We start from the raw sequence: 13,366 nt of genomic DNA, 5'->3' as shown, positions 1-13,366 counted from the left end.
GTAGGCGTCAACCACTTCGAGGCGCGCGACGCGCAAATGGCGGAATCAGAGAACAGGGAAGGAAGGATTTCCCTATGTCCCACTTCATTTTTGTATTACGTAGTGGCAGCGACGGCGGCAGACGGCGATCGTATACGACGCGTTAGTTTGTCCCTTTATCTAGGGGCGCCACGTTGTCTCGCATTGTTCTTTCTTTCTTGGGGACAGATTGACCCACGGCATAAAGGGCCCCATTTTACCCGTTCCCCATAGAAAAGCCAGAAGAGACCGGTTCTAGGGGCCCCGTATACATCGCTGGAGATCTGGGGGTATTTATACGCATGCGGCTTCGCGGCGTTGGAATTTTGCTCAAACCTGTTATTTCGCGCCTATTTGCCTTGCATGGAAATTAGTAGACCTTTCAGTGGCTGACCTCGAACCACTGTTACGACAATGAAACGCACTGGGCATGGTGACCCTTAACGCAGCCAGCACTGTATTTAGACATTATTTGAATGAGTTTAGGGGGAAACTGAGGCATGTAGGCGTAGGAAGCGGGAATATTCAATTGGGCGCGCGATCAGTGGCGTAACTAAGGGGGAGCAGGGGGGTACAAGTGCCCCGGGCGCCACTTGGGAGGGGCAACACCCTCTGCCTAGTCCAGAGGGTGTTGGGAGTGGGCGCCGAGCCGAGTACGCCCAGTTGGTGCCCTAGGGAGAAAAATCGCAGCGGGGCGGCGCAGCGGCAAATGTCGCCGTTGAAAAGAGTGCTAGTTTGGACTTGTCGGTACATTGCAACAAACGAACAGCGCTGAGGAAGACAAAAACGAAGGGGGGGGGGGGACAAGGGGCGCCGTGCCGGGGTACGCACACTACAGTCACTGAAACTAGGAAAGTACTGCCATTAGCGGGCGACGCGCGTGCAACATTGTGGTTTTGTTGCCAGATTAAGTCCAGCGTTGCGGGCGTGTCGCCCAACTACAGTTCCTAGGATATATTCTATGCACTGAAGTCCAACGTTTAAATAATTTATAAACGTAGGCATCGTCTGCTTCGCATAGAAATCGCCGCTTGCGCGTGTGAAAACTATTCTACTGCTGGCGGATTGGCTCTGTTTGATGTGTTATTTGAGAATTTTGTGTAATTTACGAACAAAATAAGAAACGGGCTACAAAACAGTATTTGTTTTTGCACGTACGGTAACGATATTCACGCCAAGGGCAAGGAACACGCTTTCCCGTGCGCCGTAAAGTCACCGGAACTTCGTGTGCCGTAGAGTTCACAAGCTGGTTGTTTTCACCGAATAGTGCCAAAGATTGTCCCACCACTTTTATCACAGTTTTCGAACATGCAGTGGTGCGTATGACGCATATCAGCGAACATCAAGGTTATCCGTATGTGGCAGTGTCGTACACTGAATTACTTTTCCGGTTTCCAAACGATTGCCAAGCCTAGGGAGGAGCAAGCGAAACCATTTAAATTAAAAATCACTTTTAACGTCCTAACCTTAAAACGGCTATATCCCTCAGAGGTCGTCTGAGTGACCTTGATCCAAGTTATATAACCTCGATTATCCACACACCCGTGCAAAATAATTATGGGGAAAGAGGGGGAGGAAGCGCCAGCCCTTCCCATCCGCTACAGAACGTTTGCACACTTTGCCTATCGTGCATCGCAATATGTTCCAGCTTACTGAAATTAGATTTAAATAGTAAACAAAATCTCTGTCAGCACTAGTGGCAATATGCAATCCGTCTTTTGATTTTTCCAGCGTGCGTTTTGTAAAATTGTTGCGGCAGGAAATCGCCTATAGTCATTGGAATTATTAAGGGGTATATGCTCTGTCGATCTTCGAATGTGCAGCCCCTTTCATCATGCCGTCCCTGAAGTTTAGCGTAGTAATATCTAAATGTTCCCATTGAAGAAGTATATTTACCGCAACATCATGCGTTAGCATTTTTTTAGGGGAAGGGGGGGGGGGGGGGGGGCAAGACAGGCGACTGGATGACAATTTGTTCGTGATAACGCAATGCCATTGAAATTGCGAAAACACAGAATAGACCACTATGGATTACGTTCTTGGACATTAAAGGGGCATATGACAATGTAAACAGAGAATGGCTGTGGAGAACGCTGAAACTCCAGGGATTAGATGACGAGTTAGTACAGTTCCTTATAACAATCTATAAAGACAACAGAGTGCACCTTACTTGGGAAGGACAGAAATGCGCAGGTCAACATCCATCTGGGACTGAAACAGGGATGTCCTTTGAGCCCAATACTGTTCATGCTTTACATGGCAGGGTTAGAAAAGAAACTGGAAGAAAGTCAAGTAGGTTTTAGCCTAACCCATATGCTGCAAGGCGAAGTGGTACAACAGCATATTCCGGGAATGTTATACGCAGACGACATTGTTCTTTTAGCTGATAACCAAACTGATATGCAGCAGTTAATAAATATTAGCGTCCAGGAAGCCACCGACCTCGGGTTAGATTTCAGTGCAGAAAAATCAGGAATAATGGTTTTCAATGACGCTACCACTGATGTAGTGTCTATCCAGCAAGGCGAATTACCTAGAGTGAATGAATATAAATATTTGGGAGTGTGGATAAACGAAGGGGATAACTACTTAAGAACTCACGAACAGCAACTTAAGGTTAAGGGAAAGCGAAACGCAGCTATAATGAAGCATAGAGATCTGTGGGGGTATAACAAATATGAAGTAGTAAGAGGAATGTGGAAAGGAGTAATGGTTCCGGGTCTCACGTTTGCGAATGCTGTACTCTGCTTAAAATCAGACGTTCTATCAGGCCTTCAAGTGAACCAGAGAACGGTAGGACGTTAGGCGCGCATGGAAAAACAACTAACGAAGCAGTTCAGGGAGATATGGGCTGGGCGTCGTTTGAAGTTAGAGAAGCGCAGAGTAAAATATGCTTTGAGATGAGGTTGAGGGCAATGGATCAACGAAGGTGGGCAGCTAAGGTTTTTAGATCCCTATACTTGAAAAGCGTGGACACGCAGTGGTTAAGAAAGACCAGAAGGCTAACTATGAAATACGGAAAGAACAGTGGAGAATCTAAAACAGCCAAGGTAACCAAAAAAGAGGCAAGGCAGATTGAAACGAATAAATGGAGGGAAAAAATGGAAGCTAAAACGTCGTTAGAGGTGTACAGGGCTGAGAAATTGAACATCAAAAAGGAAAATTTCTACGATAATTCCCAGGGCAGTGCTTTGCTTTTTGAGGCTAGAACAGGTTGCCTGCGGACTAAGAGTTTTGTGGGGAAGTATTCACAAAATGATGGGGTATGCGTGGTCTACGGAAAAGAAACAGAAACTATGCGGCACATAGTGTTAGAATGTGAGGGTATCCATCCAAATCTACATGGAGGGAATATTGAGCTTCCAGAAGCCCTGGGATTTAAGGGTATCAGAGAGGAAGTTAACTTGAAAGCTGTCGAGGGGACGAAAAGAAGATTAGAATGCTGGTGGACGAAAAGCAGAGAGGGAACTAGGACAGTTACCACCTGTAACAGGGGAAAAAAAGTATTTCGGGCCTAATAAGCTTTAGGGCCTGCCCTAAGCAGCGCTAGTATTAAACCAAGAGTGTAAAACATGGTTATATTAGTCCTTTTTGGTAAGATGGCATGTCATCACCCCGCTTCAAAGGGGATCGAAACCAATAGCAATCATCAATCATCATCATCAGAAGTCGAGAATACAAAAAAAGGACAGGGGATGAATGGAGATTATAAAAAGAAGTAAAACGGGCGCAAAGTTCTTCACGGCACCTCGAACAAAACTTGAGTAAGCTGCGTAATCAACTCCGTTCAACAACAACAGGGGCTGCAGCCAAAAGCATGCAGCTCCTGGAATTCAGTTATCCTTTACACTGTGTCGTAGCACGTAATGTAATAAAAAAATACATGCACGAAACCGATGACGAAATTCGATGTGCATCATCGAGCAGTTGGACGGAATGTGGTCGCCGCCGACCACGTGACCGAGACGGATCACTGAACGGCGGATTCACGCGGCAGCGGAGAGAAAAGAAAGACGGTACTCCCCAAGTTCCAGTGAATTTAGTGCACACGGGGAGCTAGCACCCCTCCCCCTTGCAATAGCCCCCCTTGAGTGTCCCCCTCTCTTCGTCCTTGTATACCTCAGCGCTATTCTTTTGTGACAATATCGCTCTTCAAGCAGCTAAACGGATTAAGACGGACTTCTGGGAAATTCGGTATTCATGGTTGACGAGTAAAGCGCAAAAAATGCCCAAATGACGAAGGAGGACAAATGTACACGTCTACCAATTCATGCGTGATGTGCGTGATGTAAATGTGTATGCTGGAGCTACCAGTTAAACTGCTCTCCTTGTCGTGCAGCGCCACCACCCATGCGTGAATACTCGGGTGCGCCGGAATCAAGGAGTCTGCAGGAGGAACCCCCAGATGATATCCAGTGTGCGCGCGTGCGTGCTGCATGCATGTGTTTTCATCAGTTCTCGTTTGTATTCCAGCAGTGGGCGGGGGGGGGGGGGTGCTTAAAATTTTCATCCTTATATTCCTATTAACCCTTTGCAGGTATTGTTGTGCCAGAGCACCCGGACCAAATGCGTTGCACGGGGCGACGCGCCAACAGCGGGGCCGATTCACGCCTCGTTCAAACCACGCCTCTCCTTTTGCGTCGCGGTGACTTGGCCGAATCATGCATCGGGTGAAAGACCGGCAACCGACATGCGACTGCTTGCCTGGAGGCGGCTTCGCGGAGTTGGCGACGGTGTCGCCCTCCCTTTCCCCATCGGGGCGGCTCGGCTGACGCAACCGCTTCGCCTCCATTCGTCGGATTTTAAACTTCGGCCAGCGAGAGTCCTGATTGGAGCGATTCAAACTTCTCGGGGCCACAACGGACTCCCGGGGGTATAAAAACCCGCCCGGAGGCACTTATCGTGGGGATTCTTCGGCTGCACTTTTCGGAGGCACCGAGTGGAGAGTTGCTGTCGCCTTTGTGCGAGCCATGTAACGCTTTCTTACCTTTGAACATTCGTAAAAGGCGAGGTGAGGCACGGGCAGGGGATTGAAGGGACCCTGGTTTGTTTGCTCTACGAAAGCTTTATGGTCATGTTTCATCAAAAAATACCCGCCTCGAATTCCAAGTGGAAGGCGTTCCGCTACTGAGCTCGCGGTTGGGTTTCTACACCTTTGGCGAGATTTACCGTTCCGACGTTGACGCGCACGACCTCTAATCAGAGATTTTAGATTGGCGATTGCTGCTTCCACGTCGGGTTGACAAGGCAGTGTCAAGATTTGAAGAACTTCCGAAAATTTGTCGTACAGTATGGAATTGATAGCGTATTTCCCAAACTTCGCGTCACCATTCAGATAATGTTAACCATAGCAATTTCTGTCGGTGGCTGTGAGATGTCCTTCATCAAGCTAAAATTTACACTGTCATATTGGTCGGCCACAATAAGCCAGAACAGGCTTTCCTTACGATAATATGATCAATGGCAAAAAAATAACTTATTTACAGGTACAGATAGGCAGCTGTCTCTCGGAGGAAGGCAAGAATCTAATCTTGCTCTGGTAAGCGTGGAAAGAGAAGAAACTCAAAAAACAAAGTTTTGTGACATTATAAAACAGTTTGCTTCAAAACAAGAAAATTGCTCGTCTAGCTTTGACGGAGTGCCCTTAATTTAAATCGTTTGGTTATTAATGACCAAATGATTTTAATGAAGCGTTTAAAAAAACGTGTTTTTCTTAGGAAGGCAATACTATCGGACCAGGAGACAACAGAGATTGCCGGAACGAGTTTTTGAACGCATCATTAGCACTGATAAAAAATAGGGGCGTAACATGCATATTTGAAGTACGCACTAAATACTTTTGAGCAATACATTTCATGGTAATGAACGAAAAACGATAAGAGCTGTTTACATGCCCACATGGTCGTTCTCTTTTGTGAGGTTGTGCGTAATTTATGAGCTGCACATACTTCGTGCCAAAAAAGACGAAAACAGGTGACCGGCAATGTAAATTTCTTGTCTCACTTTTTTTCTAACCTTGTGGACTTTTGGTGCATTGTACGATGCATGGACGTGCTAAGACTGCTTTACACCAGCGATGCATGGATGCTGTAAGGCGCCTCTAAAATCGCCAGTTTTCATTAAAGATCGTTCTATTTCTCTCTCTCTAAGATGGCTATAGTCAACTGTATAGTGAACAATCAATCACTAAATCGCTCAGAATTCGCTTTCCGAAAACAGCCAGGTGGCCTTTTTTGCGCTTTCATTATTATTAAAAATTCAGGAAAGCTTGCACTCATGCGCAAGACTGGAATGGCGAAGCTGTTGTAGATGAGCGTTGCCGGACACATAGTTAAGTTTCAGTATCATCGTTTATTTGCGTAGATGCGGTGCTAGCTAGTAGTCGCCATCATAGGCTTCGAAGAAGTCGTCGTCTTCTTCGCGGCGAGTGGTGGATGCAAAGTCATCCTCAGCATTGCAGACTTCTGCCAGCTCAACTTGCGAAGCTTGAACTACCGGTAAGTCGCGCAAGACTTGGACCATAGCAAATTTAAGTTGCAGGATTTTATTTTACGTGAGCACTGAAGGACACATCACCATGCATTTGTACAAGTTTGAAACTGTTTATTTACATGTTCCGTCATTACTTTCCACTGCGCTTGTAGTAGTCATCATCAAACGCATCGATATCCTCGTGTTCCTCATGCCAAGCATTACATGCACGCTGGCGCTTGACGACAGCGCTGGAATTTTTCTGTTAAAGCCACTGCGTGAGCCGGGACTCTGCGGTCGCCGCGAGGCACGCGCGGCGACCGCATTTTCTTGCCATTTTGTACAACAGCTGTTAATAATGATAATATTATAATATTGGTAATTACTATCGTTATCATCAGGGGGGGGGGGGGCGAAAGGTGAAAATATATTTGCCATGGGCGCCGTCCCATCTAGTTACGCCACTGGCTGGGATAGAACTTAGCGCGATGTGAACTCTGATTCTTTCAGACGCTGCACCGAGAAGCTGATTTTGGTCGATACTTCATGCGCATTTTGTTCGACGGATGTCAGACTCGCTTTTTTGGGGCCTTTTAGATTTTGCTAAATTTGAAATTACATCGAGTTCAACGGGCAAGGCCAACACGTTTTCTTATACTCTTTCTTATTAAATAAGCTCGCGCTGCCGTGCCGAAATGTTTTTCGTGCGCGCACTGAAACCAGACAAGTTCTGGGGGCCAGTAAAAATAGATGGGGCACATGCATAATAAGTGCTGAGTTAGCACACGCAGTCGACACCCTTCCCAGAAGGTCGGCTAAGTCGAAATTTTCGTTTGCCTCACAGATCTGAAATAGGGGTCTGCGGTCCTCAAAGGGCATTCCAGGGGGTCCGCAGAGCCCTTTCTGAAAATGTCACCCGCCTCGGCAATTTTTTTTTCACTTTGCCAAACCTTTAACTCCGGCAACGAAAAAAAGTGGCTTTGCTGCATTGCACGTACTTTAACTACGCTTTTTTAAAGTCGGCTTTTTGCCCAACATGCCAGCTGTGAAAAATGCCAGCCATACAAAGAGCAGGCGTATATAATAAGCGTTTGGGTGACTTTGACAGTGAGACACTTATCAACAGAAAGCCGGACAAAATAGCTGGCAACTTTAGCTGCGAAGCGCAAATATTTTGATATTATGGCCTCTATCAATCCCTAAAGGGGTCCCCGGCACACCCATGGTTTAAAACCACTGGCGTAAGATTAGCTGCGTGGCTTCCTCTATAAATAAAATAAATATTCGAGTTGATTTTCGCATTTACACCCAGAAGTTTAAACCGAATCGGGGTTTTGTACACCAAAGCTACGCTTAGGCTGTACGTATGCGTAGTGGGGGGCTACTAATCAGTTCACACGAGGGCTGTAATCTCGTTTAACGAGTGCCGCAATCACAGGCATTCTAAATTTAAACCTCAATCAGGACACTCTACCGTGGGCGGGTATCGAACCTGCGACTCCGTGTGCCCAGCAGTGGCTTGCCTGACACAAAGGACTGCCGGGGTAGGTTTGACACAGACAGTTCTGGTATAGCAGAACTGCCCCTAGCTATTTCCGAACATCAACGTTATTGTCCAAGAATCGCCAACGTAATCATTTTCAACCTGCTTCTGTCCCAACGAGGACAACGAACCTCCTATATAAGTTTGCAAACACTCCCATCGTTTTATCGTTGAATTGATTGATTGAACAACTTTTATTTGCCCAGATTTGTCACTCAGCCGTCTTTTCTTGTCTTTTTTTTTTCGTTCGAGTTCTCTGCTTCCACCACAACCCTCTCCACCTCAGTTGGGATCCGCTAGTCTGGCGGTGTCTTCTTGGGTTGCTGGCCCAATTCTCGCTTGCGCTCAAAGCCTACAATGATCCCAAAACTCACTGGACCCTGCGGCCCGTTATGGCGGCGATCAACTTTCCTGTAATGTCTTCTGAAAGGTGTCAGTTCTGGGATACTCCAACCCGTACACCGTGCGGCAGCCCGTGCCAGCTTCACGCAGTAGCTCTGAATGAAGAGGCATCTGTCGTTTGCGGGGAGGGCCCCTGTCCCCTTTTGGGACGTATCCATGAGAAGAGCGGATCTTCCGCCGATCCTTTGGCGCCCAGCTTTCACCAACCGCAGTGCGAGAGAAGGTCGGAGTCTCGAATCGGCAAAAAAACAACTTTTATGTCCCGTCTAGGTAAAAATGTGGCCCCCTGTCAATTTGCAATCCAGGCAGAACACAAACCCTGACGTATTCGCCGGCTACCTTGCAGAAAATACAAACCAAAGAACAATCCTGAAATCCCCACTGTTAACCCAGCTGTGAATAACAAGCTTAAATAACTGTACACTATTGTACAAACTAACCGCACCATGAAACAAAGGAATTTTTGCATCTAGCCCTCACAACTACGTAGCACAGATCCTTGAAAATTCCCCGGCACGGGAAGTTACGGCATGCTGCTGCGGTGGGGTACCTCCCGAGTCTTGCCGGGTCGAAGTCTCCATTGCCGTTCACCTTTCTGCAGGACTGTTGACCAGGATATTCCCGCTTTGTCGCAGTGGATGCCACGGTTTGGAGGGAAGTAAAATTTCTTGTGCCCGCCCTGGGTTGGGGAAAGAGCTGAGGACTGAGGTTGAGAGTCTTGAGGCATCGTCGTTTGAGGTGCTGATATTCGGGGCAGTTGGGCCAGGGGTGGTCCGAGGAGGGCGGCGTCGGGTGGCCAAGGCCCATCGGAGGCTGTAAGGGTCGATCGCCTGTGCAGCCACGTTAGCTGCTTGGTTCCCAGGGACGGCCGGTTCAGAACCAGGGAACCAGTTAGTTATACAACTCGATAGCCCGAAGCTTGGAATGGAGTGATTTAAAGGGAAGCTGAAGCGCTTTCCAAAAAATTTGAGTTAGGTTAACAGTTGTATAGTTTCTTGTGCGCTGATTCCGAATATCACATTGAAATTTATCGTACATGAGTCCAAGTGGCATTTATCTTCCAAAAAGCGCGGCCCCGTTTGAAAGACGCGCGCTTTTCGTCTTTTGACGCCCCTGATTGGTTGCGCCCGTCATGACGTCAAAGGAGGACACCCTTCAGCCGCGCGGGTTGTCGGAAGCATTGGGAACGATCGTACGGTTGCCTTTGCTGCAATTTAGCTTGCAGTTTAATTTTCGCACATGACTGGAAGTTTGTTTTATAATTTCCCGTGCTGTTGGTTCAATTATCTCGGAGCTTAAATTTGCTTTACACGACAGAGAACCCCATAGCAGTGACTGTGACGTCGACTAATGGGTTCCATCAAAATATTTTTGAATTAGGCAACCAGCATAGGGGGATTTTATACCTTATGTTAATATTAGGTACTGCCTTAACTCTTTCTTATTATACACAAAACCATTTATGCCGAAGATTAATGGGTGTTTTATAAACAATCTACCAGCGAAAAGCACGTACGTGCACTGCGCGATAAAATAGCGTTCATGCGCTGTAAACGTATATGCGAGACACATCTTGCCGGTACACGCATAAACCAACAAGCAGACTCTGCTTCCGTATTTCCTTTGTTCGTTGTCGCCCACCCCAGCCCCGTTACTCATCCCCGTACACAGACCCACACGCGCGCGCCATTTCGGCAGAGGCTCTACGGCGCCTCCGCGATTGCTAGCTGCACTTCGAATAGTGGCGTCTTACTGCTTCACATGCATTTGTTCTGAAAACACTGCAGCATACTAGTGCCTGCTCAGCATTATTGGCTGTAGTGGGGCTTGATTTTCGCTTGTGCGTTGCGCATTCTGCTACAATATTACGGCCACCTCGTTATAATTAACAGACCAGTCGTACAAGGCAGTTACGTTGTAGTTACGTTACTTTAGGTAACAATCACCAAACGTTTGTGATAATGAATCGTTGGCCTGTTTCAGCATTTCTAGATTTAAGCATTTACCGCGCTAGTCGGACAGACGCCGTATATTTACTCTTCGCTCCTAATTTTTTTAGTATCATCATTATATATATATCACCGACTATCACTGGAGCACACTTGAGGTTCAGTGACAGCAAGTGCTTGCCAGGTTATAATATGCAGCCACACGGAATCTTGGGCAAAAAATTAGGCCCCCGCAGTCAACACAAATTATGGCACGGTGGTGGTTCGGAGTGGTGTTTTTTTTTAAAGCAAAGCTTTTTACCTCTACCCACCGAGGGTTCTTTCGCGACCGTTGGTGTCACCAGAAAACTCCAGCGAACAAATAAAAGAATTTACTGGCACCGCTGGGAATCGAACCTGGAAATGATAGACTAACAAAGCGAGAGCCCGTTGTCGTACCGATTCAGCTACGAGCCCACGCGAAGACTGGGAGGGCAGGTGGTGTACTCACTAAGTACATCTACGGGTTTACCCCCTTCGTTCTCGCTGAATGCCACGTGAAAGCGTCACGCGACCACTCACGCACGTCTAGCGGCCCTGTGCGCACCTTGCTCATGCGCTAAGAGTTATAAAAATAAAAGGAAGCTCACGTCAATGCATGGCATCTCACTTCTAGTACGCCAATGTGCTAAAGCCTGGGGCCTCCAGGGTTCACGTAAACAATCGCAGCTCCTTGTCGTCCGCCACACGCCCAAACCAAGGAATACATTCAAATACTCCTTGATGGCCAGCCCATCACTCCAAGCCCCAGCATCAAGATCCTGGGCCTACATCTCGAGGCTAACACGCAGAGTGACGTCTCCTTGCAGCGCCTCAAAAACAGCATTATTCAAATCATACACATGATCAGGCGAGTTGCCACCAAGAAGCGAGGCCTAGAGGAACCCGGTACCTTTCGATTAATTGAAGCTTTTGTCCTCTAGAGAGTTACTTACGTCAACCCTCTGTCTTCTTCTCGACAAGGAAGACATAGAGATGCTTTATATAATGATAAGAAAGGCGCTCGAGCAGGCCATTGGTCTTCTCATGAGTGCGTCCACACAGATGCTGTTTTTAACACGGGGTTCCACAACACGGTGGAAGAGCTGATAGAAGGCCATCATTTTAACCAGAAGGTCCGATTTAGAACTGCGACGGGTAACCGCATACTTCACGAGATTGGCTGGGCCACCCAGAATGTCACTCCAGTTGACGTACTCCCAGACTCTTGGCGACTAAAACTAAAGATGCTCCCTTCGCTTAGAAATATGAACCCCTCACATTACAAGGGTCACGGAAAAGCGCGGGCTCAAGCGCTAAACACCACCCTCGGTGGGGATCATGCAGTTATCTACACAGACGCCTCCACACATCGAGGGCAGCAATACGCCATCATCGTGGCTACCTCCAGAACCAACCTCCTTGCGTGTACCTCGCTTAGGACTCAAGAAATGACGGCAGCAGAGAGGCAGCCATCACCTTGGCTCTCGCTCAACCTGGGGCTCGGAGGGTAGTCATCGATTCCCAGCAAGCCTACTGGAAAAACCAGTAGGGTTGGGTGTCCTGACTTGCACTCCGTGTGCTAGAAAAACTCTCCAAGCGGTTCCATTTAGCTCATCTGGACACGCGCTCACGCTTCAATGGAGGGCACCAAATACGGCCGCCAACAAGCCTGCGCTTTTACCTCCCGTGCTATGGAGCTGCACGAGGACAGTCACCCGCTTGTCACGTTCAGGGAGATAACCCAGCATTATCGCCTTCTGAGACAGACCGTACGTTCGCCTTATCCTGGCCTTTCCAGAGAACAACAAATTACCCTACGCTCATACAAACCGGGCTCCTTCCCACAGCCTGCACTTCTTCACTTAATGTATCCGAATCGCTACGACGCTGAATGTAAGTTTTGCTCAGAAGTAGGAACACTCCGCCCCGTAATCGGGGTGTGTGACTTTAGCCCTGAGCACCGTCCTCTCTTTCCGTCAACTACCCAACAAGAGCGATGGGAGATGCTGCTGTCCAGGCCCTCTCTACCTACCCAGCTTCAGCAGGTGGACAGAACACAGGCCGCGCAGACTGCATATGGGCCCCACAGAAGACGGAATCACTCCCCCGGGCTGCACTCTGGACCGTTCAGAAATGTGAACAGAAGTATTTCTTCCTGCTCCTCTTTCTCTGCCGCAAATCTCGTCGCCTCCGTCCGCGGTGCAGAGACGGGGAAGACAGATCGTCTAACACCAGGTTGGAGCTTACTTTAATTTTATAAAAAAGTTTCCCCTCTTGTGCTACACGAATACAACTCAACCAAACACCGTTCGTGCTTCATGCATTGATTTAACCTTAAAGGGGCACTGACACAAAATTTTGAAGGCGAGATAACTTCGGAGATAGATTGGTGGGAACACATATACATCATCTGCAAAATATCAGCGGTGAATACAGCCTAGAACATATTTAAAATCAATTTTGAAGTGTGCGAAACGCAACCGAGCGGCCAGCAGAAGACCACGCGCAAGTGTAAATAAACAACATCCAAACACGTCACGAGTTTGTGTTTGCCGCTTCCGCACTGCCGGCTCGCCGCTCCAATCGGAGGGCCGGAGGGCGGAGCTTCTGCTCCCGAGAACGAACGACCCGATCGTTGGCGGCGGAGGCGCCGTGATTTCGTCAGCTCATCGGGCAGCTGGCCGCGACCAAAGTTCTACAGCGATTCCAGGCACTCTGTTTCTATTACTGTTTATTACCATTGAATGCGGAAACGCGCCGGAGGCACGAAAAGCCCACTGAGCAAGCCGCACGGTCGCTGTGCAGGCGGCGGCCACGGCCGCGAAGTGGCCCACGCCGGCGCAGGTAGCTCGAGTGATAGCTTGTTACCGCTGCACGAAATTGTCCCCAAGTCCCGACCATGGTGGCTTACATGAGAAAGGAGTTAATGATGCCATGGCGGGTTGCATTAAAAATTGTCATC

The sequence above is a fragment of the Haemaphysalis longicornis genome, unplaced genomic scaffold (assembly GCF_048455015.1).
Source record: "Haemaphysalis longicornis isolate Haplotype H1 unplaced genomic scaffold, Haemaphysalis longicornis Haplotype H1 scaffold_7, whole genome shotgun sequence".
Taxonomy (NCBI): Eukaryota; Metazoa; Arthropoda; class Arachnida; order Ixodida; family Ixodidae; genus Haemaphysalis; species Haemaphysalis longicornis.
Note: the sequence above shows the minus strand (reverse complement) of the source record.